The sequence below is a fragment of the Macaca mulatta genome, chromosome X, assembly GCF_049350105.2.
Source record: "Macaca mulatta isolate MMU2019108-1 chromosome X, T2T-MMU8v2.0, whole genome shotgun sequence".
Lineage (NCBI taxonomy): Eukaryota > Metazoa > Chordata > Mammalia > Primates > Cercopithecidae > Macaca > Macaca mulatta.
In genome coordinates, this window is record NC_133426.1 from 12,619,895 (window position 1) to 12,646,962 (window position 27,068).

Genomic DNA, 27,068 nt, shown 5'->3' on the forward strand with positions numbered 1-27,068 from the left:
TACATTTGTCAAAACTAAGAAACTGACACGGGTGCAATACTATTACCTAAACTCCAGACTTAATTTCAGTTTTGCCAGTTTTCTATTTAATGTGCTTTTTCTATTCCAAGAGACAATCCAGGGGACCATATTGCATTGAATAACATGCTCTTTTCTAACAAATCTCTGCTTGAGCTAATCTCGCTGATCTTTTAACCAACCTTATTGAGCACCCATTCTATACAGGGCCCTGGCTAAACCAAGCGGGAGGGATAAATAAGTCCTGACATAGTACGTTATCTACTTGGAAAGGCTGATGCATAAATACCACTGTGAGATGCATATAATCAGAGTGGTTTACAAACAGTGCCCCAAGATTGTGGAGGACAGGCATAGTTCTCTCCACCTGGGGCCTCACTGGGGCCACAGTTACTATGAGTCCAGGAGAATCAGAAGTGCATTTCTAGGTAGGGAAGTGGGCTGGAGAGGGAAATCTGGGAAAGTGATACAGAGTTCCACCCAATTTGACTTTGATAGGAAAGGGAAAGTACTGCAGGGTAGTGAGCTGACTATTTAAGATGTGGATGCTTAGAATTAGGAAATGTCCTGGTTTCTAAAAACAATGAAGAGAAGTACTCTAATACTGGAGAAATTGTGTGAGCGTGTTAGTTGGGGGGCTTTTCAACTGGGGCTCATTAGGAAGAAACCCCACCGATCTTTCTTTCACTATGTGGCAGCTAGTTGAACTATTCGATTTTACAGCAAAGAACTCACAAAAAGAGTGCCTTTGTTCCCAGATTGAAAACACAAGAAAATACCCAAAACTTGAATCATGCCAGTATCCAGGTAGAAAATCATTCATATCATTTGCCGGTTATTAATTTTGTTGGTGGCGATCATCTATGCTCTTTCCTCACCCTAGGGGTAATGACCCTCATTGTAGGAGAGGCTTGACTTGTAGAGCGAGGACCCATTTCCCCCACCCAAGCCAAACAGCTGCAGGGAAATGGAGCAGTTTGACACCAGTCACAGCTCTGTCCTAGGAGAAGATCGTGATGTGGCCTGGGGACGGAGACTGAACACAAAGCTCAAAGCAGTGCTCTCTAAAAGCAGGGTGTCCCTTGATGTCTGAAGAAATGACAATGTTGACCTATAGGCTTCCAGGTAGGGTTCCAAAAATGTACTCTCAGGGTCCATCTTCCATACTCAAAGCTTAACTTCAGTCCCCCCACAAGGATTTGCTTTCTCAACACAAAGAAGGCCAAAATGTAGGATCCATGCTTTTCTAATGTGGTCTTCTACAAAATTCTCAATGGGCCCACACTCCCCAGCAATCCCAGACTTATGATTCCATATTCCAGCTGTTTAGCTCAAGGGCTCACAAGGCAGGTGGGTTTCACTTAAAGACAAAAGAAGAGGACAAGAGTCCTGGGGGTAGCGCCCCACAGGTGAGGGCTGGCAGTTGAGAAGGCAGGAGAAAGTGTCACTTTCATGACTGATGGGGATCCAGTGTGACTTCAATAGCTGAATGAGGCCGGGTGCGGTGGCTCACGCCTGTAACCCCAACCCTTTGGGAGGCCAAGGCATGAGGATCATTTGAGCCCAGGAATTCAAAACCAGCCTGGGCAATGTAGTGAGACTTCGTCTTTACAAAAAATAATGATGATAATAATAATAACTCAAGTGAGCCTTCATCTTTCTGAGCCTCAGATTTTCCATCTATAGATGAGAATCTTATCACCTGCCCTGCCTATCTTGCAAGGTTCTAGTAAGAATTCGAAAAACAAATGAATGCAGAATAAATTGCCTGGTATAATAATACTTAATAAAGGACAGCTATCGTTCATATTACTTCATGTATCCTAAAAAAGTTCTTTCTTGCAATTGAATTCCTAGTAAATATGAGAGTCTCCTTGCAGTAAAGAAGAGAACAAACTTTATGCTACTAGAAAAAATATGTGGCTATTTGCCTACTGTGGTGGTGAGAATTATCACTCTCCAATTCAGGATGGGGTCCATGTCCTGTACATCACATGGGAAAGGGGAATTTAGGTGGCAGATGGAATTAAGGTTGCTAAGCAGATTACTTTAAAATAGGGTGACTGTCCTGAAGTTTTAGGGTGGACCTAATGTAATCACAAGAGTCGTTAAAAGTGAAAAAGGAAGATGGGACTATGCAAGGGAGGACCAGCGGGATGGCAGCCTGAGAAGGACTTGGCCGGGCACTGCTGGCTTTGAAGATAAAGGGAGGGAGTCCTAAGCCAAGGAACGTAGAAACCTCTAGAAGCTGGAGAAGGTGAGGAAATGGATTCTCACCAACAGCCCGCAGACAGGAATGCAGTCCCACCGACACCTTGTTCTTAGTCCAGTGAGATTCATGTCAGACTTGTGATCTACAAAACTGTAAGATAAAAAACATGTGTGGGCCGGGCGTGGTGGCTCATGCCTGTAATCTCAGCACTTTGGGAGGCCAAGGTGGGCGTATCACCAGAGGTCGGGAGTTCAAGACCAGCCTGACCAACAGGGTGAAACCCTGTCTCTACTAAAAATGCAAATTAGCCAGGCATGGTGGCGCATGCTTGTAATCCCAGCTTCTTGGGAGGCTGAGGCAGGAGAATTGCTTGAACCTGGAAGGCAGAGGTTGCAGTGAGCCGAGATCACGCCACTGTACTCCAGCCTGGGCAACAAGAGCGAAACTCCATCTCAAAAGAAAACAAAACAACAACAACAACAAAAAACAACAACAAAAAAAACATGTGTGGTCATGGACACAAACAAGGGAACAATAGACAGTGGGGCCTACTTGAGAGTGGAGGGTAGCGGGGAGTGAGGATTGAAAAACTACCTATGGCTACTAAGGTGATTACGTGAGTGACAAAATAATCTGCATACCAAACCCCTGCAACATGTGGTTTATCTATAGGACAAACCTGCACGTGTATCCCTGAACCTAAAATAAAAGTTTAAAAAATGTGTGTGTTGTTTTAAGCCACTTCGTTTGTGATAATTGGTTACAGCAGCAATAGAAAACAGACATACCTGTCAACAGAAATTCTGGAGTAATGGCACATTCTTGGATGTAGGAATGAAATGTTATTAGCTGCATAGTTTTTCAGAAACTCCTTTACTCCTCTTCTCATGAATGTATAGTCACAGATGAATTAGTATTTTTCCCCCCATTTATCTGGCATGGATTGTAGTTTCTGAACTAAAGCAGATATTTACAGTGCTCTTCTTACACCTCTGACTATGTTTGCAGAAACTTACATACAAAATACTGTTGCCTGATTCAGGCTGCCTGGTTTGGTTTTGAACAGGGTGTGTCAAGGTACATTCAAAGGGAAATTCCGACTCAAGGGCAAAGTGATGTTGATAGAGTCCAACTCAAAATATTTAGAGAAAAAGATGGGTATAGTCAGACAGTGGGCTTTCTTCCCTGTGTTTTCAAGGTTTTCCTGAGAACAACAGACATATCGTGACTTTCCCTTTAGCTTACTATTAACATGAAGCGAGAGGTCAATGACACTGTCTGGCTCCTTAAAAGAGCTAAGAGAAGGGGAGAAAAATCCAAATTCCCAGGAAAACATCTGTAAAAGGATTTGGAACTGAGGATAAGGAAGTTTCGAGGCTTACTGAAAGGGAAAGGAAGGCAGCGTTATTTACTGGCCACGGATCGTACTTCCTGTTGTGAAGCTCAGCACCGTTTCATAACAACTGGGGGCTGCTGTCTCTTGTGCTGTAATGAGGAAGCAGCGTTCTTGGTTCCTCCATATTACACAAATGAGTGACCTCTACTGCACAGTGAAATTGGTATAGGGAGAAGAATGGGACGCTTGCCCCTGTAAACACGATAAAGCTTTTTTAAAAAAAATTGCAGGAATATCTTTTCATAGATAATGTGATTGAATATGTCACATGTCCTTTACCCCTCTGTAGGTTCTTGACTTGTCTGGAGATTAAAACAGCTTAAAGAGATAAGTACTCACCAGGGACTGCCCCTTAGCATGCATTTGTTGTCACTACACAGCCAGGGGCTACAAAAGCCAGCATAGTCCTTTAAAAAAGGAATTCCGTTCGTGTCTTTCTTATCATACAACTTTTCTACAAACACCACGAAAACTTTTTGCAGCAAATTTGCCTGGAAGGTTGGCCAGGGAATTGGGAAACAACATTTTTACCTTGACAGGAGGCACGCTAACTTGCCCTTATCCTTCTACAGATAAATCATACTGTGGCTAGGGTCACACATGTGAGATACAGTGAAAAATTGAAGAGACTTCTTGGATGTCTCAATGGATAAATACTCAAAAATCTAGATTTTTTTGGCAAAAAGGTCTTTCAGGTTAGCAGACAGAGGTTGGGTTTCCTTATCACACCGTGAGAGTTCAAATTCAGATTGGGCTATTTACAAACTGTGTGGCTTTGACTAAGTTAATTAACGTCTCTGTGCCTCAGTGTTCTCAACTTTAACAGAGAGAGTAGTACTACATATGCCATATTCTTGGTGTGAGAATTAAGTAAGGCAACATATGAAGCCCACAGAACAGTGCCTGATACTATAAAATACTCCATCAATGTTAACTATTTTGATTAGACAGAATGGATGTAAATTCGTGATCGAGGAATAGAAGGTACAGAAACAGGTGACTCATCAAAGGGAAGGAATGCTTGAAAGCCCAGGAAACACTGCCCACCCGCATGTATGCTATCATTTGCACCCGGCATTCAGGGTTCTCCTGAATGAAGAAGCTTCTCTTCCTGCCTTCTTCTCTCCTTGCCTAGTTCCCCATGACAATCCTGCTGGTAGTGTCTGCACCAGCCACACAGGGCTCCAGGGCTTTCCTATCTTCTTCCCCTCAGTCTCACACATTCACAAGGTTTTTGTTTTTTTAAAAAAAAAATTATTGGAAGCGACTTTAGATATCTTGCTTGTGTTATAACTTTAAAAAATCTGGACCAGAAACGTTGCATAGTTTTACAAACTTATTCCATTTTGCACTTGGGAAATATAGACTAAATCCCATGTTTTCAATTTCCTTACCACTGTGCCATACTAAATATTGGGGATTCTACTCTTCTAGCAGTGCAAATCTGTGCTACTCCATTCATTCCCTGTCATTGCTTAAGCTTCCAGGTTTGGTTTCTTATCTCTCTGTTAGATTCTAAGCATTCCAGGGCAGGGATCAAATGTAAGCTTTGTATTCTCAAAGGTATCTCAAGTTCAAATCTCAAGTCTTTGACACTGGTGAGAATCTTCAGTAAATATCTATTGACTTTTGCATTGCTTCAGTGATTAAATGGCTATAAAAGGCAGATTGCTTCCCTCCTACTGAAGGCACTGTGGATAGGTGCACCCATATCGAATGGCCCCTCACTATTGTGAGTGCTGGCTGTTTTCATCACAGTAGGTGGCATTCTGGGCTCTTCCCCCAGGCATGGGTTCTCTCTCAATGCCATGATCTTAGCATTCTGCTCGTGGACCACACTGGAAGTGAAACTACACACTTATTTCTCATGGTGGGACACAGTGTACAAGGAAGTAAAAAAAAAAAAAAAAAAAAAAAAGGAAAAAGAGAACAGACCTACTTTGTTCCCCTTAATCTCAGGTTTGGTGAATTACTGATTTGGGGCAGGCTTTAGAGGCTGGTAAATGACATGACATTTCCTCCTTTGTGGCTACTGAGTTCCTTTTGCAGGGGGATGGAAGACAGTTTCAAAGTTTAAACTTTGATCATCTTACCTGGGAAATGTAAGAAAGGCAGGATCTTTACCTGTTATGATGGAGTACACGGCCCAGGCAGGGGACACTGCAGGGACTTGTGGTGGCAACTAGCACATTATCTTCTTGCGTCTTCATTTCTTCTGGATGAAGTTCATGCTGAAGACTTCTTAGGAAATCCATTCATTAAGGGGAAGGTATTCCATTGCCTCACTTAGTTGTATATTATCCTGGCCTTTCACAGCCTCGATTAAACTCTGAGGCCTTCTCTCTAATGCAAGCTCATGGTAGGATAGAATATCACTCTCGTCAGGCCATTCATATTGACTAGTCTTTGACATACTCCGGATACTCTGGAAATACTGCTCTGCAGTTCTCAGCATTTTAAAGGGGGAAAACCATGGTTAAAACAAACTAAATATGGCCTGAGAAGAACTCTATACTTCTATATTTGAGTCCTTGTGGACGAACTATAGCCTAGCTTAATAGGTAGACAAAATTGAAAACCTAACTTAGTAGTATGCACCTGTAACAATAGCTAAGTCTTGGCCAATCCCAGTGGCCATACTTCAACTATTCATACACCGCTGAGTGTTCAAACCATGTCCAAGTAAGGCATACACCGAGCTGTAACCAGCCCAGCCATTCTGTACCTCATTTCCCATTTCTGTATGTAATTTCCCCCTTTTTTTGGTCTATAAATCTTCTTCCATCATGTGGCTGTACTGGAGTCTCTGTGAATCTGCTATGATTCTGGGGGCCACCGGATTCGGGAATTGTTCATTGCTCAATTAAACTCCTTTACATTTAATTTGGCTAAAGTTTTTCTTTTATCACCATTGGCAGGCCTCCTTGGAACACCTATCTCCTACCATTCATTGCCTTTCATGGACTAAGTCAGGTACCACTTTCTGTCTCAGCCTAGAAAAAGTATTTCCTCCCCAACCTTAGAGAGAGGAGGCTAGATGAGATGGCAAGTACCTTCCAGTCCCAACATCCTAAGCATTTCCTTTCTCTTGGTGTGAAGTGATATAGGGAAAAGAAAGTGGGAGTTGGAGTCAAATCTGGATTCCAATGGCAGTATTCCTGCTTCCTGGCTGTATAGAGTTATGTGAGTCCACTTCTTCAAGGCTCAATTTTCTCATCTCTAAAATGGGAATAATGATACTAGTCTCAAAGTGCTGTTGGGAGCACTACTGAGGTCCTGCTTGCAAAGCATCTAGTACAATGCCTGGCCCACAGTAAGCACTGAATGCATTTAGCTATTATTATTATTAATAGAACTGTGTAAATAACATTAGTATCTTTGATGGGACTAAAAAACAAAACAAAAAAAGAACTGGTCAGGTGAATCCTCACATGTTATGTTAAAACTCTAGGGACCAGGCCAGATGTGGTGGCACATGCCTGTAATCCCAGCACTTTGGGAGCCGAGGTGGGAGGATCTTTTCAGCCCAAGAGTTCAAGACCAGCCTGGTCAACATAGCAAAGCCTCATCTCCACTAAAAAAAAAAAAAATATATGCCTGGTGTGGTGATGTACACCTGCGGTGCCAGCTACTTGGGAGGCTGAGGTGGGAGGACTGCTCAAGCCTAAGGGGGCCAAGGCTGCAGTGAGTCGTGATCATGCTACTGCACTCAACCTGGGTGACAGAGTGAGACCTTGTCTCAAAATAAAATAAACAGACAAAAAACAAAACACTAGGAAATAATAAATGCCAGTCTTTCTCCTTCATTTCAGGGCCCAAATCACATCTTATTGTTGTTGTATGACTATTTTCTTTTTGGTCTGCTTTCTACTATATTTAACTTTTGCATGTATTCCAGAGCATCTGACAAAGTGCAGTATGCATGGTAGTATATTACAAAACATCTAAGATATTGAATTGGTCATCTGTTTCCTAACTGGCCAGTCTATCATGGCAAATAATCATGAATTTCCACCATTCTGACCAGTGCTCAGAGTGATTTGATAAAGCAGAGATGGACTGGAATTGTGTACAACCACACATTCAGCGACATCCAAGTTTTTCATTGGCCATGCTAAGGAGCAAAGCTATTTAGGGGCTGGTGGGAATTGGACCCGGATGATGCACAGAAGTTGGGCATAAATAAATAGGTCCTTCACTCTGTCACTCAGGCTGGAGTGCAGTGGCGTGATCTCAGCTCACTGCAACCTCCACCTCCAGGGTTCAAGCGACTCTCATGCCTCAGCCTCCCAAGTAGCTGGGATTACAAGCATGTGCCACCACACCCGGCTAATTTTTGCATTCTTGGTAGAGACGGGGTTTCACCATTTGACTAGGCTGGTCTCGAACTCCTGAGCTCAAGTGATCCACCGGCCTTGACCTCCCAAAGTGCTGGGACCACAGGCGTGAGCCACTGCGCCCAGCCTTGGTCCCTCTTATTGACCAGCTACTTCAGACTAACACTGGCCACACACTGCATCTCATAATCCTTTCAGTCATCTCTGAAATAGAGATTTTTGTCTTCCGTTTTACAAATGAGGAAACTGACAGCCAGAGAGATTAAGTAAGTTTCTCAGAGTGGAGTAAGGACTTTCAACTTCACAGCCATGTGCTTCTCTGCAGTATTGTCTGGATTTAGCAAAGTGGGATTTAAGAATTGCTTCCTTTGTCTTTACCTGTACTTAGGAAGTAGGCTTAGTTCTCTGAATAACCCACTTCTTGGACCATCAGACAACTATTTTCACACACTTTCACCTTTCCCTAGCCTCCCTGAGTAGGTTAGGAAGTTATTCTTTGCGTGTTTTCCAAAATGGTAAGGGCTTCAGGTAGACTTTCAAATTGTAAGAGTCATTTGAACAGAATTAAAATGTTCCACCCGAAGCCTTATACAGACAGTGCTTTGAATACATCTCTAAAAAGTATCTGACTGCATCTAATTTCTTAAAATGTGCTTTTGCTTAACTTACATTCAGTAAGCCCACCCCGTCTCAGACATTTTTACTTCTGAAAATCACTGGGGCCGGGCTCAGTGGCTTACCCGTGTAATCCCAGCATTTTGGGAAGCCAAGGCAGAGGGATCGCTTGAGGCCAGGAGTTTGAGACCAGCCTGAGCCACATAGTGAGACCCCCATCTGCTTGTGGTGACACATGCTTATAGTCCCAGCTACTTGGGAGGCTGAGGTGGGAGGATGAATTGAGCCCAGGAGTTCGAGGCTGCAGTGAGCCACAATCACACGATTGCACTCCAGCCTGGGCCACAGAGCTATCTCTCTAAAAAAAAAAAAAACCATAAAAATAAAAATAAAAGAGAGAGAGAGAGAGAAATCAGAAATAGCTCCTTATAGCAAATACATTCAGAATTTCCCCATAAACACAGACTCCCATGACAACCAAACAAAGAGAGACAAGGAAGGAGAAACACTCTCTTAAAGCCATCAGCTGTAAATCCTTTCTTCTAAAAACTGTAGGACAGTATAGATTCTGCTTAAATTTTTATTTTTATGACTGATGTAAAAAATGATCCTTTGTTTAAAAGTACTTTCTACTACTCTATGTTATATCTAAACTGGTACAGAGATATTGGTATAAAATATCTCTCCAATGGATGAATTGATTAATTGACTTGATAAGTTTGACTTAGCGTGTATATGTCAAAAATCATTTTGAGTATTTCCACACACTTTGGGCTTCCAACGATCTGCATCCTTTCCCCCCATTGAGATTCTCTATGCTGGCATGTTTTTCTACGGCACAGTGAGGGAGCAGTTGACACAGTATAGGCCAAATGACCCATCTATTTCTGTTTTCTCCCTTAATTTACAATATCACTGATTATACCCAAGAATTCCATTCTAAAATACAGCTTTACACTTATTTTGCTACTCAGGTTCAGGACCTAGAAACACTATCACCAGGGTATACTATGGATTCAATTCTGGGGACATAAACAAAGGTCTATGATGAAAAGAAAGGTTTACTATTACTTGTCATCCTCAGTTCCATTTGTCTTATTAGAACCTTGCTGGGCACAGTGGCTCAAACCTCTAATCCCAGCACTTTGTAAGGCCAAGGTGGCAGGATTGCCTGAGGCCTGGAGTTTGAGACCAGCCTGGACAACATAGTGAGACTCTGTCTCTACAAATAATAATAACAGTAATAATAATAATAATAATTAGCTAGGCATGGTGGCATGGTGGCCTGTTCTCCCAACAACTCTGGAGGCTGAAGAGAGAGGATCACTTTAACCCAGGAGTTTGAGATTGCAGTGAGCTATGATCACACCACTACATTCCAGCCTAGGCAATAGAGCAAGACAAAGAAAGAAAGAAAAGAAAGAAGGAGGAAAGAAAGAAAGAGAGAGAGAGAGAGAAAGAAAGAAAGAAAGGAAGGAAGGAAGGAAGGAAGGAAGGAAGGAAGGAAGGAAGGAAGGAAGGAAGGGAGAAAGAAAGAGAAAGAGAAAGAAAAAGAGAAAGAAAAAGAAAGAAAGAGAAAGAAAGAAAGAAAGAAAGAAAAGAAGGAAAGAAGAAGGAAGGAAGGAAGGAAGAAAGGAAGAAAGAAAGAAAGGAAGAAAGAAAATAGAATCCAACAATGCCCCCCCCACCTGACATTATATTTCCTTTTTCTGTATCCTGGGCAAAGAACATCAGAATTTTCATACACAGTAAATTCTCTATATGTGCTTGTCACTGGGGTAGTTTAAAAACCAGTGCTGTAGGGTACACGTTTCTCTCCACAAATCACCACAGAATCAGCTTCTGACAGATCTGCAGCTAGAATGACTCTTGGCCAATCCTAGGATGATTCCTTTATTCATTAGTGGTTTTCAATGCCTTGGGGCTACTCTCTCTGTTATTTGAGGATACCATGCAGTGTGCAGCGATTTTTTATTAACTCACTAATTGTGCCATTTCTTTCACTCTTGGGGTGACACTGTATGTGTTCTAATATAAGATATACAACTCTTCATTATTTTTCCCTGTTCAGATAATCTGTTCTGCACGAGGGCTCCCTGTAAGAATTTTCATAGTATTCAACTGTAGTAAGAGAAAGTTTGAAATATGAAAGGACATTGGTCAGATAAGTTATGGTAAACAAAATGGAATGCTAAACATCGATTAAAATGAGATGTTTGCTACTACGTACTCACAAAAAGATTTTTAAAATGAGATGTTTGACTGGGTGCAGTGGCTCATGCCTATAATCCTAGCACTTTGGGAGGTCAAGGTGGGCAGATCACTTGAGGCCAGGAGTTTGAGACCAGCCTGGCCAACATGACAAAACCCCATCTCTACATATCTACTAAAAATACAAAAAAAAAAAAAAAATTAGCTGGGCATGGTGGCACATGACTGTAATTCCAGCTACTCGGGAAGCTGAGGCACAAGAATCACTTGACCCAGGAGGTAGAGGTTGCAGTGAGCTGAGACCGCAGCACTTACACTCCAGCCTGGGCAACACAGCGAGACTCTGTCTCAAAAAAAAAAAAGAAAAAGAAAAAAAAGAAAAGAGAGATGTTTGAAGGGTATTTTACGTTATGGAACATTTGTAATGCTACAGTGAACATCCTTGTTCTGAATCACGTACACCGATGCAAGAAATTCTGTAGGATATATTTCCAGGAATGGAATTACTCACTCAGAAAGTTTAACTATTTTTCATTTTAAATATATTGGTGAGAAAAACTTCAAAAAGATTGTACAAACTTATAATCACAAAGCAGTAACTGATTGGATGAGTTTTTTTTTTTTTAAAGACCATTTTTAATCCATCCAGTTTAGTCTGGCAACAAGCTGGAATGCTCTAAAAGAAACTCTAAAACACCAATTTGTCTTTTCACTCAAATATGTATCTTTTTCTGAAAAAATGTGTAGTGAACTATATATAAAAATCATTCTATAAAGCATTTCTTTTATGTTACTAAATTAATCAGTAGAAAGGACACGTGTTATAAAAATATACTGTTGAAAACATGTTTTCTCAACATCCTAAAAGCTTCAGTCTGTATAGAAACAACCCAACTTTGTGTCTAAATGCTATGTGTCACTCATATGTTCCAGCCTCTGTTTCCTTATTCTTAAAATGAGGAGTTGGAATCTAAGGTCCATTTCAGATGTAATGACTCCATGATTTTACAATCCCTCTTATCAATTGATTGTAGTAATCAAGAGAACTTCCTTCTCTCTCCTAAGAATGACTTTAAAAAAAAAAAAATTAGAGACAGGGTCTCACTCTGTCACCCAGGTTGGAGAGCAATTATAAGATCCTAATTCACTGCAGACTCGACCTCCTGGGCTTAAGTGATTCTCCTGTCTCAGCCTCCCGAGTAGCTGGGACCCTGGGTGCGCCGCTACGCCTGGCTAATTTTTTACTTTTTGTAGACACAGGATCCCAGTATGTTGCCCAGGCTGGTCTTGAATTCCTGGACTCAAGTGACCCTCCCACCTCGGCCTCCCAAAGTGCTGGGATTACAGGTGTGAGCACTGCACCCAGCCAGAATGACATCTTTTGTCATAGGTTGTGTTTAGTCCTCACAAAAGCACTCTGAGGTCTCAGTATCATTGTGCCCATCTTACAGAGAGGAAACTAAGGCACGGAAAGGTCAGTAACTTTTCTGAGACCACAGAGCAAGGCAGGGGTGGCAGAGGAGCAAAACTGCAACCCCGGGGGCTGGGACAACAGAGCCACATTCTTTCTGTTTTCCTCCCTTTCTTCCCTATTGTTAACAGATGGAAGCAAATCTCAAGGTGAATCCTACAAAAATTTTGACATCGCATCCCATAGCTTAGATAGACAATGTTTATTTCCGTGATCCAAGGGAGAAGATTCTAAAATTATGTTCAATTGAATGTACACATCCAAATGCGGTTAGCTTCTTTACGCCTTATGCTTTTAGAGTCTGTTTATGATTTGTTTTGATTTTTATGTTTTTAAATTTTTCTAGGATATGTGCTTGATAGTACTGAAACAAAGGCAAAAAAGAATCCTGGGGTGGGGGGGTGAGTGGGAGGGAAGTCTCTTTAAGGTCAAATTGAGTTACGGTCTCTTGCAGATGAAGATGAATACGCTCTCACCAGACAGATTCTTGTGGCCCATGGAGAAATCTGGGCTAGTTCCCTTTTCTTGCTAATGAAGGGTGCTCACCGAGGAGACTGAAGGGGAATTTTTCAAACCAGGTGAGACTAAGTGTGCAGGGTAGGCTCTCAACAGATCTTGGCAGCCACCTTTCCCTCAATGCCCCACCTCCCCACCCCAGACTTTCAGACACAGGCAGCTCAGGACATTTTCATACTTTGTGCCAGGCAAGAGATGCTCTTCAAATCTGTGGTATGTTGGAAAGTTTTTTTCTTTCTTTCAAATCAGTTGGATGTTCCACATCTCCTAATAGCAAAGAAAAATGTTTGATCTTGCATTTTAAACTTTCTTTCTTGTTGATCTTAATTTTCTTTATGTATTTATTTTCTTTTTAGAGACAGGGTCTCCCTCTGTTACCCAGGCTGGAGTGCAGTGGTGTGATCATGGCTCACTGCAGCCTCAAACTCTTGGGCTCAAAGGATCTTCCCGCCTCACCCTCCGAGTAGCTGGGACCACAGGCGTGCACCACCATGCCCAAGACAAAAAGTCTCAGGCTGAGAGGCAAAGTGCAAAGGCCCTGGTGGAGTGGGAGACTGCTCACTGTGTCGCAGGGAAGGAGAGGAGACCTACATTGACTGATGGGCGGTCATGGCATGTGAGCAATAAAGAAGGCTGGTGAGGCCCCACCCATTGGCCTTATATCACTGGGATCTTTTTCTCATGCAATGTGCAGCTAATGGAAGGTTTAGAGCAAGGGAATGAAGGGCTCTGATGATTCATAATAATAATAGCATAGTGTGACTATTATGGTCATTTTTGAACTATCACTCTTCTAGCAGGATTAGGAAAGAAGCCCTAGACCAGAAACATAGACAGGGAGACCCAGTCCAGGAACAGGTGGAGAAGATGGATTAGCAAGGGAGGGCAGGGACTGAAGAACCTTGGGTACTGAGTGCACCAAGGGCACTGAGAGAAGGCCTGGGCTGCTGATTCCATGCTCCTGTGTCACTTTGCTTTAGTGTTACTGCTGTTCTGCCCTTTGGCCAAGGGAAAAGATAAGAGTAATTTGAAAGGAAATACCCCTGGGAGAATAACAGCTTGTTTACCTGAAATGGATAATTCCCTGGAACAGGATTTGCCAGCTTTCAAGGATTCTAAAATTATGAGGCCAAGCCGGGCACGGTGGCTCAAGCCTGTAATCCCAGCACTTTGGGAGGCTGAGACGGGCGGATCACAAGGTCAGGAGATCGAGACCATCCTGGCTAACACGGTGAAACCCCGTCTCTACTAAAAAATACAAAAAACTAGCCGGGCGAGGTGGCGGGCGCCTGTGGTCCCAGCTACTCCGGAGGCTGAGGCAGGAGAATGGCGTAAACCCGGGAGGCGGAGCTTGCAGTGAGCTGAGATCCGGCCACTGCACTCCAGCCTGGGCGACAGAGCCAGACTCAGTCTCAAAAAAAAAAAAAAAAAAAAAAAAATTATGAGGCCAATCTGCACTTTAACCTGGACATGATCAGGATGTACTAAAATGAGACGGGAGAACCAGCCCTGGAGTTAAGACTCCTATTTTCAGTTTTGCTTTCGACCTTCCACAAACTGTTCCAATTCTCACTCATCTCCTGATTTCATAGTATTTTGGGCATCACATTTCCATGACTTGACTCCCTACACAAATTCTGCTTTGAAGCTTTCTCTATGCTGAAGCCACAGTGGATCAATTCAGTCCAACAACTGCTCAGCAGAAGGGAAGGGAAGTCAATCAAAGCAGGGATCTGATGTCAAGTAAACACAGTAATAGGCTTTTAACTGAATGAGTCTTTCCCTTTTTAGCCAATTGTTTTGTTGTGTAAACACAGCCTCAAGTAGCCCTGGTACCATTTGTCTCTTCCCAACGACTCCTCCCTATTCTCCTTCCTGGTAGCTCTGTGGGCTTCTTCATGCTGATTTCCATGCCACAACCTATCTGGAATCTTGGAATTACAGAATTTCAGAGGAAAGAGAAGTCTGGAGTATATCTGAAGTCATGACAAACAACTTCCTTTCCCCATAGCTGATAAAGAATGGGCCTACATGGCCGGGCGCAGTGGCTCACACCTGTAATCCCAGCACTTTGGGAGGCCGAGACGGGCGGATCACGAGGTCAGGAGATTGAGACCATCCTGGCTAACACGGTGAAACCCCGTCTCTACTAAAAATACAAAAAACTAGCCGGGCGTGGTGGTGGGCACCTGTAGTCCCAGCTACTCGGGAGGCTGAGGCAGGAGAATGGTGTGAACCCGGAAGGCGGAGCTTGCAGTGAGCTGAGATCCGGCCACTGCACTCCAGCATGGGCGACAGTGGGAGACTCCGTCTCAAAAAAAAAAAAAAGAATGGGCCTACGGGTTCCATATGAAGGGAAGGTGTGAACACCCTGCATGACTGGAAGCAATTTACAATGCCTTGGAGGTCCCTATGATTCACTGAGCAGTGCTGGACAACTAGACAAAAGCAAATGTCATATCCACCCAGTTCAGGGGGCTTAGCCAGCTGTTTACCATGCTAGCAGTTTTCCTGTTTCACATTCCATATCCTCAATATAGGGCATTCTCTTAAGTGACCCATCATGTCCCTTCCAGTACACTCATTGTCAGTCTTTCCTTTTTTCTCCTCCCTTCACTCTTTCCACATTTCATCCAAATTGTTCTCTCTTCCTCGCCCCTAGGGGAGAACAGGAGGATGCCCTGTGCCTGTTTCCAGTCTTACCATGAGCACAAGACCAGTTGGTGTTTACACATGAAAGGGAACTAACTGATCTCCTACGCCTGTACATCAGAGGGAAGTACCTGTTTTCCTTTGAATTCAATAGGCAGCTAATGAGTTTTCCATTCCTTCTGATCTCAATCTGCTGTCACGTCCACTAGTGGGTGATCTTTCTGTTGCAAAAGAGGACTTTCTGAACTCCTATGTGGGTGGTCATTTATGAAGGTTGATTGGTGTTTGAAAATAATTTAGAACTCTGTGTGTTCATATGTGTATGTATGTATGTGTAAAAATAAAAGTTGATTGGCATGACATCATGGGTGCTGGGAGCGGGTCTGGTAACCAGGATAAAGAGTAGTCTTCTCTGTCCCTTGTCTGGCCACAATTAGGAGAGAGTCTGGATTGTCAGGAAATGGAGCTTGCTCCATCCTCTCAATGTGGCTTAAGAATTTTCTTTTCAACAATGAAAAGATGCACAGATCATAGTACAGGAGATCATAAGAGTCACTCTTGCTATCTTCAGTGGATCATAGTTGTATACCATTCTATAAAAATATGAGAGAGAGAGAGAGAGAGAGAGATCTTTGTAGGAATAAACATAGAAAGCCATTTTATCTACAAAGCCAATTCAACCTGGACTGCAGTACTCACAATCATAAAGTACTAGTTAGGTTATTAGTTAGTGGTTGACAACCATAAAGTACTAGTTCGGTTATTAGTTAGTGATTGGAGGGATGCAAAAGCTGACTTGAATACATGACTTCAATCACTTGGATACAGGTTTAATTTCCTGTAAGAAAGCTGCAGAAAATCAATGACCTAAATATCTGAACTTGGGTATTTCCAAGGAAACCACCAGACTTCCCCATTGTCTTAGATTAAAGACAATTAACAAACTGCCTAACAGGCCCCGGAGGTCTTCTGTGTAATTAGATCAACAGCAGTACAACACCTGAGATTTATCTCTCTCTCCAACAAGACCATTTAGGTTTGGTAACACATCCAAGTGGAAGAGGAAAGAAAGAAAGAAAACCCCAAAACCAAAAGCACAAATAAAACTACTGCTGAAATTAAGAAGTTAGGATCTTCCCAAAGCCAAGCAACTGAACTCATTCTACCAGTGAGACTGAGTGGAAACCTCTGCTCAGCCATTCCTCAGCATTGGACACAGGTTATTCTTGAGGTTTGGATAAAATATGGGTTGGTCTGCAGGAAATACATTCATTTTAAAATAAAATAAAAAATATGAGTTGGCATCAATAAAATTCTATGTTTTAAGAAATGCAGGTTGGTATTATCAGCCCTGTTTTGCAGATAGAAAAACTGTGGCTCTGAGAGTCATCAGCAATCCTGATGTCTAGAAGATTTCAAGGCCAGGACTCAAACCTACAACCTGGGACTCTAGAGTGTAGAGCTTACGCTGTCTCCTTAAATACTGATGACTTCGCTAGGCTCACTGGAGAGAGATGATTTCACATATAATATTGAAAAAGTAAGGATGTAGGGGTGATGAAAATGTGGCCCAAGTATATCTAAAAAGGAAGATAGTTCACTGGCATATCAGGTCATGAAACAACCATGAGCGTGAACTAGGAAACCACAATGCATGTGAGAATGGCCCAAACACAACTGACTGCACCATCTGGAGAAAAGGTGAAGCCTACACAGAAAGAATGCCAAACAGAAAAATGACATGGGTTTATGTGAAGCAAAGATCAACATTTCATGTATCTTCTCACTTTAAGCACTTCTTCCTGCTTCTGGCATATCCCTTCACCCTGAGCTGAAGCAAGTTCATTAGCTAGGTGGAAAACAAGAGGAAAGCCAGTGAAAACTGACACTCTTTTTAGATTGTAACCCCTACTTGGGGCAAACCTACAGGATCTCAATGACAGAGGTTTGCTTTCTTAGTAAACAGCCTGGGAAGTTCCCCCTCATCTTCCTTCATGGGTCTGGTGTTCTTCGTCATTTTACCAGTGACTTAATGTTGGGAGAGAAAACCTGCTTGCTAGATATTAAGATAAGCTTATTAAGAGAAGAGGATTGGAGTTGGAAGGGTGGGAGTTGAGCACTTAGCATCTCGCAAGACAGGATCAGAATTTTAAAGAGATCAGAGGAAATTGAAAAAGAATTCATAAACAAAAAGTACAATAAATGCTTGTTGAATAAATAATAAAACAATGCAAAAACAATTATCCTGGGGAAAATAGAGATGGAGAAGCTCGTTACAAAGTAAAAGGTCTATGGATCATGGTGATGGTACTTTTGCTTCTGAAATAAAACCCTAAGATGTATCACAACAAGCATAAATGTACTTCATAACACCAGTTCATTGAGTGCCTACTTAATTAATTCTGCTGAGATACTGATGAGGTACAGAAAGGAAAGCAAGAATCAAAATAAATAGTTTGACTGTCTGTTGGGCACTCAAAGGGTAGTTCTTGATTGATGCATTAAAATGTACTCTTTTTGCAGTCTTCAGCTTTATTGAGGCATTATTGACATACAATAAACTGCATCTGTTTAAAATGTGCAATGCGGTGAGTTTTGATGTACACACACATCTGTAAAACTGTCGCCACAATCAAGATGATCAACTTATCTATCATCCCTAAAACTTTCCTCATGCCTGTTGGTAATCCCTCTCTCTCCACTCCCAGTACCCGGGCAACTACTGATCTACTTTCTGTGACTATAGATTATATTTTATAGACTCAATTTTATATAAACGAAATAACCCAGTAGATCTTTTGAGTCTAGCCTCTTTCATGCAACATAATAATTTTAAGAGTCATCATGTTGTCTTAAGCGTCAATATTTCATTTATTTTTATTCCTGAGTAGTGCTTCATGTAGCTTATTTTTTGGTGCTCAGTTATTACTTCCCTGGAGACATTAGCCAGTTGACACATTCTTATACTATTTCTTTATTCTGTACTTTTTGTTTAACTCACATCATAGACTCAGTAAATATTTATATGAATTTATTCAAGGATTTGGTTCAAAAATGAAAATCTCTTCGAGGGGATTCTACTACGGATCATTCATTCACTTGTTCATTAAGTCATTCAGCAAATATTAATTAAGCTCTTACTAGGTCCCAGGCACAGTGCTAGGCACTGGGGATACAATAATGAAGAAAAGAGACATGCATCTCTTACATTCTAATGAGAGGAGACAGGTGGCAAACACAATAAAAACAAAAATTATTAGTATGTTAGAAGTCAACACGTGTGATTTAGAAATAATAGAACAGGCTAAAGAGCCAACAGGCATCATCCTAACAATGCAGCCCGGATTCCAAACAGCTCCTGAAAACTGGACTGAATGTAGACTTTAGCATGGTTTTCTCAGTCACACTTACAAAGGCCCCATGGAAATCAACTTCCAACAGGACTTCAGAGAAACAGAGGCTGCCATGAATGGTCAGGTATTAGGGAATGAGGTCATCCTTCCACTGGACACTCTCCTACATCCCCTGCAGGTATGTATGTCTTAAGCTTTTGTGCTCACCTGCAGGAGAAAGGCCAGAAAGTGGCTGCCACATTTTTCTCCCCCAACTGCAGGAGTGAGGCCACAGAGGTTTACCTGGGAAGAATACTCTCCACAAACTTAAATCTCAGCACATTACACTGGTAAATGTCACATTCCAGTTCCAGATATCAATCTGGATCCAGGAATGTGTGTGCTTCACTCATTCCAAGCACTCATTTGTTTGGTTTGGGGGAGGAGAGACAAGGCTAGAGCAATCTGAAAGTTCAATCAAGCCAAAATGCCTTGATCAAAAACTGATGAAACAGGGCCCCCAATCCATAACCAGAGAATGTTGGGCACTTTCCTCCCTGCAGAAATGTTTTTGCATTTAAGTTTAGGTAGTTTTAAGAGAGGAGTGTAAGGAGAGAGTTTCTGTAACTAGAGGAGGGGAGCCTTTCCCGCCTGCCTCCGGAGCTTCTCCTCCAGGGTAATCTGGCAGCCATTCAAGGCAGCCTGAACTTTCTGAGAGACTTGATTTCCTGTTCCCACTGCCTCAGCCGACTGGAGGACTAGGGTGACCTGGGGTGGGGGGAGCAAGGGACACTGGTTAGTTTAGGATCAGCAAGTGGGAACTGTTTATCCCAATATGCTTAGAAATTCTTCCAGCAGCAACTGTAAAAATAAGTTTGAACTGTAGAAGAAGCTTAGTTATTTCAACAGTGAACTTCAATCATGAGATTCTTGAATATATTTTGGGAAGACAAGTTATTTTGTTTGTTTCATTCATTTAAAATATAAAACAACAGACTTCTTACAATGCAGAGGGGACCTCACTGTCACCTAGTTCAACTCACACATTTTACAGATGATGCAGAGTTCAGAGCTATTCATTGACAATGGCTGGGGGGATGGGAGCAAGACCCATGTTTCCTGGCTCTGAACTCAGTGCAATTTCCTTCACAGATTATAGAAAAGTGCAATTCCAAATGCCACGCCTTAGGGGGAAATTTACTATATGTAAATTATACCTCACAACCTGACTTAAAAAAAAAAGTATATGTTATCCCTGCTTCCTCCTGAACCTGCGTCTGCTTGACACCAAAGCCCAGGGCTTTCCACTCTCTGCCTCTCAGTAGTCTTATTGTAATTCCTGTGAATCCATGGTCCTTTAGTGGTTTACGTTTGAGGAGGGAGCTGTGGACTGAATAAACTATGCAGCACAAAGGCATTAACCATGGATTAATGGGAAAGAAAAGCTTGCTGAGTTCTGAGTCTGACGGGTCAAGAGCTTCTGATGGTGTCATGCAAATTTCACTTCCCAATGAAATCAGTCACTCTTCGTGTGGAGGGGCCATCATATCTTAGCCAGTTCCTGCTTGGGGTTCAGAAGAGAAAACAAAACAGTCTGCCCCGTGGTGGGAAAGGGACATTTGGTATTCTCCTTGGCTTCCTAGCTAATTACAAAGTGTTAATGACATTCAAAGGAAACTTGCCTCCTTCAGGGCTTTACAAATAAGGAAGGGCGGGGGAAGGTGAGCCAAAGAACAGACAGGGGCTCCAGTGAAATGCAGGGCACAACCAATCAGCCCCAGTAATCAGCAGAGGGGGAGGCAGCCTTAATTTACAAAGGAAATAGACACCCCAGCACAGGCTGAAATTGGGTAGGACCAAGAGTTCTTAAACTAATCACAGCTGGTTTCCAAACCTCAAAGATTTGTTATTGCAAAAACATTCTCAAGCAATAGATGAATAGATTGAATGGTGACAGAACAAAGAAAAGATGGAGAAATTTTCCCCACAGCAGCTTCAAGATAGGTTCAGAGAGGTATGAACTAGCAAAGTAACACATTTATCCAATCAACATTTTTATACCCATCTCCTACACTGGGTCTGAGGACACAGCTATCGTGAAACATTTAACGTCCTCTAGTATCCTACAGAAAAACAACTAAAGCATGCTTGTGCAACTCAGAACTACAAGCTCTTCCTCATGAATTGGACAATAGGTGCCTTCAAAGAATGGTTCTTTTTCCTGTATTTTCCTTCCCTTCTCTCAATGGAGAATTTTTTCCTCCACCCTAAAAAGGAAACACGACCATCAGTTTCCCAAATATGAAGAGGGAAATGCATGTGTGTATAAACAGCGGTTGCCACCTAGTAGAATTTTAAGGCTTTAAGGATTTTACCCCCTAACGATTGCAATTTCCTAAGTTAACTTTCAGAACTTCAGTTACTATTGTCTTATGTCTTGTATCCAATGTACTAGTTAGGTATTTCTTTACAGGCTTTTTAAGATTTACAGGTGTACCTGATCAAAAATAGCTGGAAAGATTCGAGATGTTTTTTACTGGATAATTTATTCCGTGTGTACCCAACAGCCAAGCACTTGGCAAATGACCAAAAATATGATTTATTTATTTTTATTTATTTTTTTGAGACGGAGTGTCACTCTGTCGCCCAGGCTGGAGTGCAGTGGCACGATCTCGGCTCACTGTGACCTCCGCCTCCTGGGTTCAAGCGATTCTTCTGCCTCAGCCACCCCAGGGATTATAGGCGTGTGACACCACACCCAGCTAATTTTTTATATTTTGGGTAGAGACAGGGTTTCACCGTGTTGGCCAGGCTAGTCTCAAACTCCTGACCTCAAGTGATTCGCCCGCCTCAGCCTCCCAAAGTACTGGGATTAGAGGCATAAACCACTATGCCCAGCCAAAAGATACGCTTTAAAAAGCCAGAAGAGCTCATGCAAGAAATAAGTAGCTGACAGATAAAATGGCAACTTTTTGCTTTAATGGCAATGTAAACTATCCAGAAGGGACATTTATCGGTTCAATGAGAATTGATTTTCTTCACTCTCAACTCCTATTAACAGGTCTTCTCTTTCTAAAAGATAGGAATGTGTGCTCCAGTAATTAATTTGTTTATGTGTGACTAGTACATTGTGAGACTCTCTATAGGACATCTTTCTCTGGCACTTATTTTGTCTTGATCCTGGATGGAAGACAATGATAACCAAGTGACCTGTTTGTTGACTAGGGCACACTTAAAAGCAGGTATGGATATTTGATTTCATGTACATTAGCAGGACATCAATGAAAGTGTGTGAGTACTGAGACAGGTAGGCAAGTGGCGGGGTGAACTTCACTCCTTAAAATCGTGAGCTCAAGAGACATGAACTACCGAAGCTGTCTGACTTTTTTTTTTTTTTTTTTGAGACGGAGTCTCGCTCTGTTGCCCAGGCTGGAGTGCAGTGGCGCGATCTCGGCTCACTGCAAGCTCCGCCTCCCAGGTTCACGCCATTCTCCTGCCTCAGCCTCCCGAGTAGCTGGGACTACAGGCGCCCGCCACCACGCCCGGCTAACTTTTTTTTCGTATTTTTAGTAGAGACAGGGTTTCACCATGTTAGCCAGGATGGTCTCGATCTCCTGACCTCGTGATCCGCCCGCCTCGGCCTCCCAAAGTGCTGGGTTTACAGGTGTGAGCCACCACGCCCGGCCAGCTGTCTGATTTTGTTTGACGTGCTCTTTTAGATGATATAAGGCAAAATATATTTAACTGGTTAATTAGTGAAAATCTAGCAACAAAGGATGTCTGGTTAATTCATGGAAAATGGGAAGTTTGAATAAATTTAAAGATAATGTTTGAATTAGGCAAATAAAATTAATTCTTGTGTTTACATAGACACAGAGATTGGAGAATTGCTATGTATTCAGTGTTCTTTCAAATAACCAGTCATTCATTTATTTAGTACATGTCTATTGTGCCCCTCTTGTATGGCTGGGAACACACCAGGTTCCAAAAATAAAACTGGGACTATGATAAAATTTTTACTCTGAAGGGTAACAGTGAAGTAAATAACAGCCACAATACGGGATTTGAGAGGTACAAAACCACTAAAAGAGAGGAAAAGGGGCACAATTTTGTTTAAGAACTAACGGATTCCAGAAAAGGTGAAGAATTAGGTGGTCTTTGACACAGATCTTAAAAGAGTAAGTAGGCACTTGCCACACATAGATGAAAGAAAGTGTAGCAGACAAAGAATAGACCAGTCATGGTTATTAACTATCAACTAGTCCATCTTTACCACTTACTTGCTATTCATTCCTGGACACAATTGATCTCAGGGAGGTAGTGAGTAGCATGGTGGTTACCAGAGGCTGGAAATGGTAGGAGGGATGTCAGGGAAAAAGAAATGCTGGACAATGGGTATAAACATACGGTTAGAGAGAAGAAATAAGTTCTAGTGTTCAATGGCACACTCGAGTAACTACAGTTATCCTGTATTTCAAAATACCTAGACAAAATTTGCAAAGTTCTTGACACAAAAAGTGATCAAAGTTTGAGATGATGAAAATTCCAACTACCCTGATTTGATCTTTACATATTCATGAATCAAAATATCACATTTACCCCATATATATTTACAACTATTACATATCAATAAAAATCATGAAGATATTGGTAACTAATAGCTAACGTTTATTCAACATGTACCATGTGTCTAACCTTCTCACCATCGTTTCCTCTGACACTCATAGCAACCCTCTGACATAGATACATCACTGTCAGTTTTACAAATAAATAAGAATAAAAAGAATTGATTTCAATGTGTTTTGGGTGAGCAGCGCTGAGAGAGCCCTGATTCACCTGAATAAGAATGCAATGCGCTGTCCAGTTCTGGTTCAATTTTACATCTCAGAGCTTTTGTACTGTGAGTGCAATAAAATCAGGTGTGTGCACAGAAATTCAGGGCAGAGTTAAGCTCCTCCTAAGGAGTGAGTCAAGTATTTTTGATTTGACTGAATCACCTTAATTTAGATATCTTTACAAAGATATTAACTTATCAATCCAAGATGAAATTTTAACTAACGTCAGGGAGATGAGATGGCCCTTTCCCTCTGGTATCAGGAGAACCCCTCTCCAAGAGGCAGAGGCAAGAGACTCTGTTTCTCCTGGGTTTCAGTTGCTGAAGGAAAGGACTTGCCTCTGGTCTGTGGGAAAACTTTCTTGGGAGCTGTCTTTGCATTTGAACTCTGAATTTTGTTCAGTACATCATTGTTCTAAGGATATATTTAGTGCTTTGTGACTGTACATTTCAACATTCAGCTATTGAGTGAGACAATATTACAAGACATGATGCTCTAGATATCAGCCATTCTTCAAACAGGGTGTTTATTATGGAACAAAAGAAAATATGTGCTTCAATCTAGAATTTGAAAGCACTAACTGCAACGTTTCAAGCATATATAAATAAATGTTATCTGTCTTACCATTTTCGGGAGAAAAGTGAATCTTTACATTTGTTTTAGTGTAACTTGTTCCTGATATTCTAACCTAAAATTTCATGGTCACAAAAAAGTACAAATTAAATGTTCTCTTTATGAGAAATAAAACAGGGACTATAGCACAGGTGATGTGAAAAAAATAGTCACTAAAAAAAAGGAACCAAGAGTGAACTCTGAAGTAATCTATGGACTTGGGGTGATAATGATGTGTCAATGTAAGTTCATGGGTTATAAGAAAGGCACCACTCTGGTGGGGGATATGGATAGTGGGGAATGCTATGGTGGGAGAGCAGGGGGTAAATGAGAAATCTCTAGACCTTCAGATCAATTTGTTGTGAACTAAAAACAATTCTAAAAAATAAAGTCATATATATGTGTGTGTGTGTACACATATTCACATATACTTATATGCATATTATTTATGTATAGATACATGTATATGCATATATACATATAAACACACACACACACACACACATATATATATATACACACACACACACATTTATACGCACACACAAACACACACCCCTAATAACTTTTAAGGACAAAAACTTTCTTCCCTTCAGAATATCTGCCAAAGTGACTTAAAGTACACCATTACTCATTTGAGGTAGTAAGGGGTGGCATAAATATCAACTGTTTCATCACTAAGTACATTTCGTCCTAATTCTCATCCTTCCACTATAGAATAAATGGTTACATAGCCCAGTATGTATAATAGAACTCTCATATGGACCTCTGCAGATCTCAAATAAGGATTTTCTTAGAAACCTGAAGTAGTACTTAGACTTATACACCAACACACGCTTTGGGTAAAAGGAAAATCCTTTATGAAAATGCAAGCTTTAGGAATTAAATGCTCCCCATAGGGACTCACTTATTCCTGTATAAGTGATTGCAGGCAGAAAACCAGAATCTGAATGAACTTTTTTTTTTCCTTAAACTTGGAAAACCTAGAAAAGACAAGAGTGGTATATAGGGGCCAATTAAAATAAAAAGCACAAGGGAAAATGAGAGGAAGTCGCTCCTCTCCTCCCAATGGGAGTATTGTGTTCTGAAGGATTCATGAATGGAATTTCAGAAACTCAGCAAAAGAATACATTTAACTGACTTACTCCAAATATATTCTGAATTTCATATTTACTAAATAAAGTGTTTCAAATGAACATTTTGTATGTTGTTACATGTAAAAACCGCATATTACAAAACGAAAGGTAGGAGAATTCATCACTTAAGCTTTTACATGCATATATACTTAAACTTCCGCATACTCCACAAATACTAAACTTGAAAAACAAAGCACCCTACATAATTTACCTTGCCACAGATGTGAAATAATTGTAAGCATACATAAATGTTAACAAAATACTTTCATTCAATGCTAAGGGGAGGTATCATTGAATGGTGGACCAAAACAAACTACATGGCAATTTGATGTCTTTGGAAATGACATACCCACAAACCAGTGGCTCAGCACTGATATTAATATATCTTGCTCAGTTGTCTCAATCATTTATAGTAGTTTAATTTTTTCAAGAACACAGACGTTAAGGTACTTTTAATAATTTTGAAAGGCCATAGAGTATATCTATTTTTTGAAGTCAAGCTTTCATTGGAATTGCTTCTTTAACCTAATGATTAAATATAAAGAATACACAGATAAAATAAGGTTTTGTCTTCTTTTATTAGAGAAAAATGTGCTTTTCCATGCCCATGCTTTCCACATTTTTGGAACTGATACAGAACCACAGAGGCCAAACCTAAAACTAAATTATCTTTAACGTTAAAATTTAATTGACTGTGTATGTAACTGTGCAATTGCTGCTTTCTCACAGAACTGTCTAGGGTTCTTTCAACAGATCATAGAAACGTGGTCCAGCATTTAACAAACAGGCTAATGATAGAGGAGATATACTAATTTATACAAGAATTAAGTAAACACTGTCATGTGGTTTAGTGTAGCTCAAGTTATGCTTGTATCATATAACATAGGTTCAAGTTCTTTTGTCAGTCATCAGAATAACAGAGGTTGAAGATACATATGAATAAGTGGCAATTATTGCTGCAGCTGTTTCAAAAAAATAAATTTAAGTAATTGTGATACACATTTCTACAAATAAAATATTCCAGTGCTTACATCAATCCTGAGTTTTTAAGATTAAATATGCACTACTTACAATTACCACAATATTATTTTGGAACAGGGCGATTTATTTATTATTTATTATTTATTTTTATTTTTTGAGACAGAGTCTCTCTCTGTCGCCCAGCGCGGAGTGCAGTGGCGCGATCTCGGCTCACTGCAAGCTCCGCCTCCCAGGTTCACGCCATTCTCCTGCCTCAGCCTCCCGAGTAGCTGGGACTACAGGCGCCCACCACCATGCCCGGCTTTTTTTTTTTTTTTTTTTTTTTTTTTTTTTGTATTTTTAGTAGAGACGGGGTTTCACCACGTTAGCCAGGATGGTCTCCATCGCCTGACCTCGTGATCCACCCGCATTGGCCTCCCAAAGTGCTGGGAATACAGGCGTGAGCCACTGCACCCAGCCAGGGTGATTTATTTTTTAAGTTGACTCTCTTCACCAAAAAGAGGGCTTTCATCATATTCTTCCAAGTCCTTGATACTCTTAAAACAAAAAGTCTAGTTCACTGACAAACTATCACTTTACATCTCACGTTTTAAACAGAGTAAATTAAATGTCAAAAGGAAACAGCTTTTAGTATTCAAAGGATGCTGGTTACTTATTATTATTATTTTTTTTTTGAGACAGAGTCTCGCTCTGTTGCCCAAGCTGGATGGAGTGCAGTGGCACGATCTCGGCTCACTGCAAGCT

The 27,068-nt window shown here is 41.2% G+C and overlaps 1 long non-coding RNA gene across 1 annotated transcript in view; it reads left to right on the forward strand.

Moving 5' to 3' along the window:
* The window catches only part of LOC144338559 (uncharacterized), a 43,424-nt gene extending 25,398 nt beyond the window's left edge, over nucleotides 1–18,026 (forward strand). Inside the window, exons 4-5 of the long non-coding RNA XR_013412752.1 lie at nucleotides 12,715–12,838; nucleotides 15,439–18,026. This is a non-coding gene — a long non-coding RNA (uncharacterized LOC144338559). The remainder of the gene's footprint in view (nucleotides 1–12,714; nucleotides 12,839–15,438) is intronic.
* The last annotated feature ends 9,042 nt before the right edge of the window (nucleotides 18,027–27,068 follow it).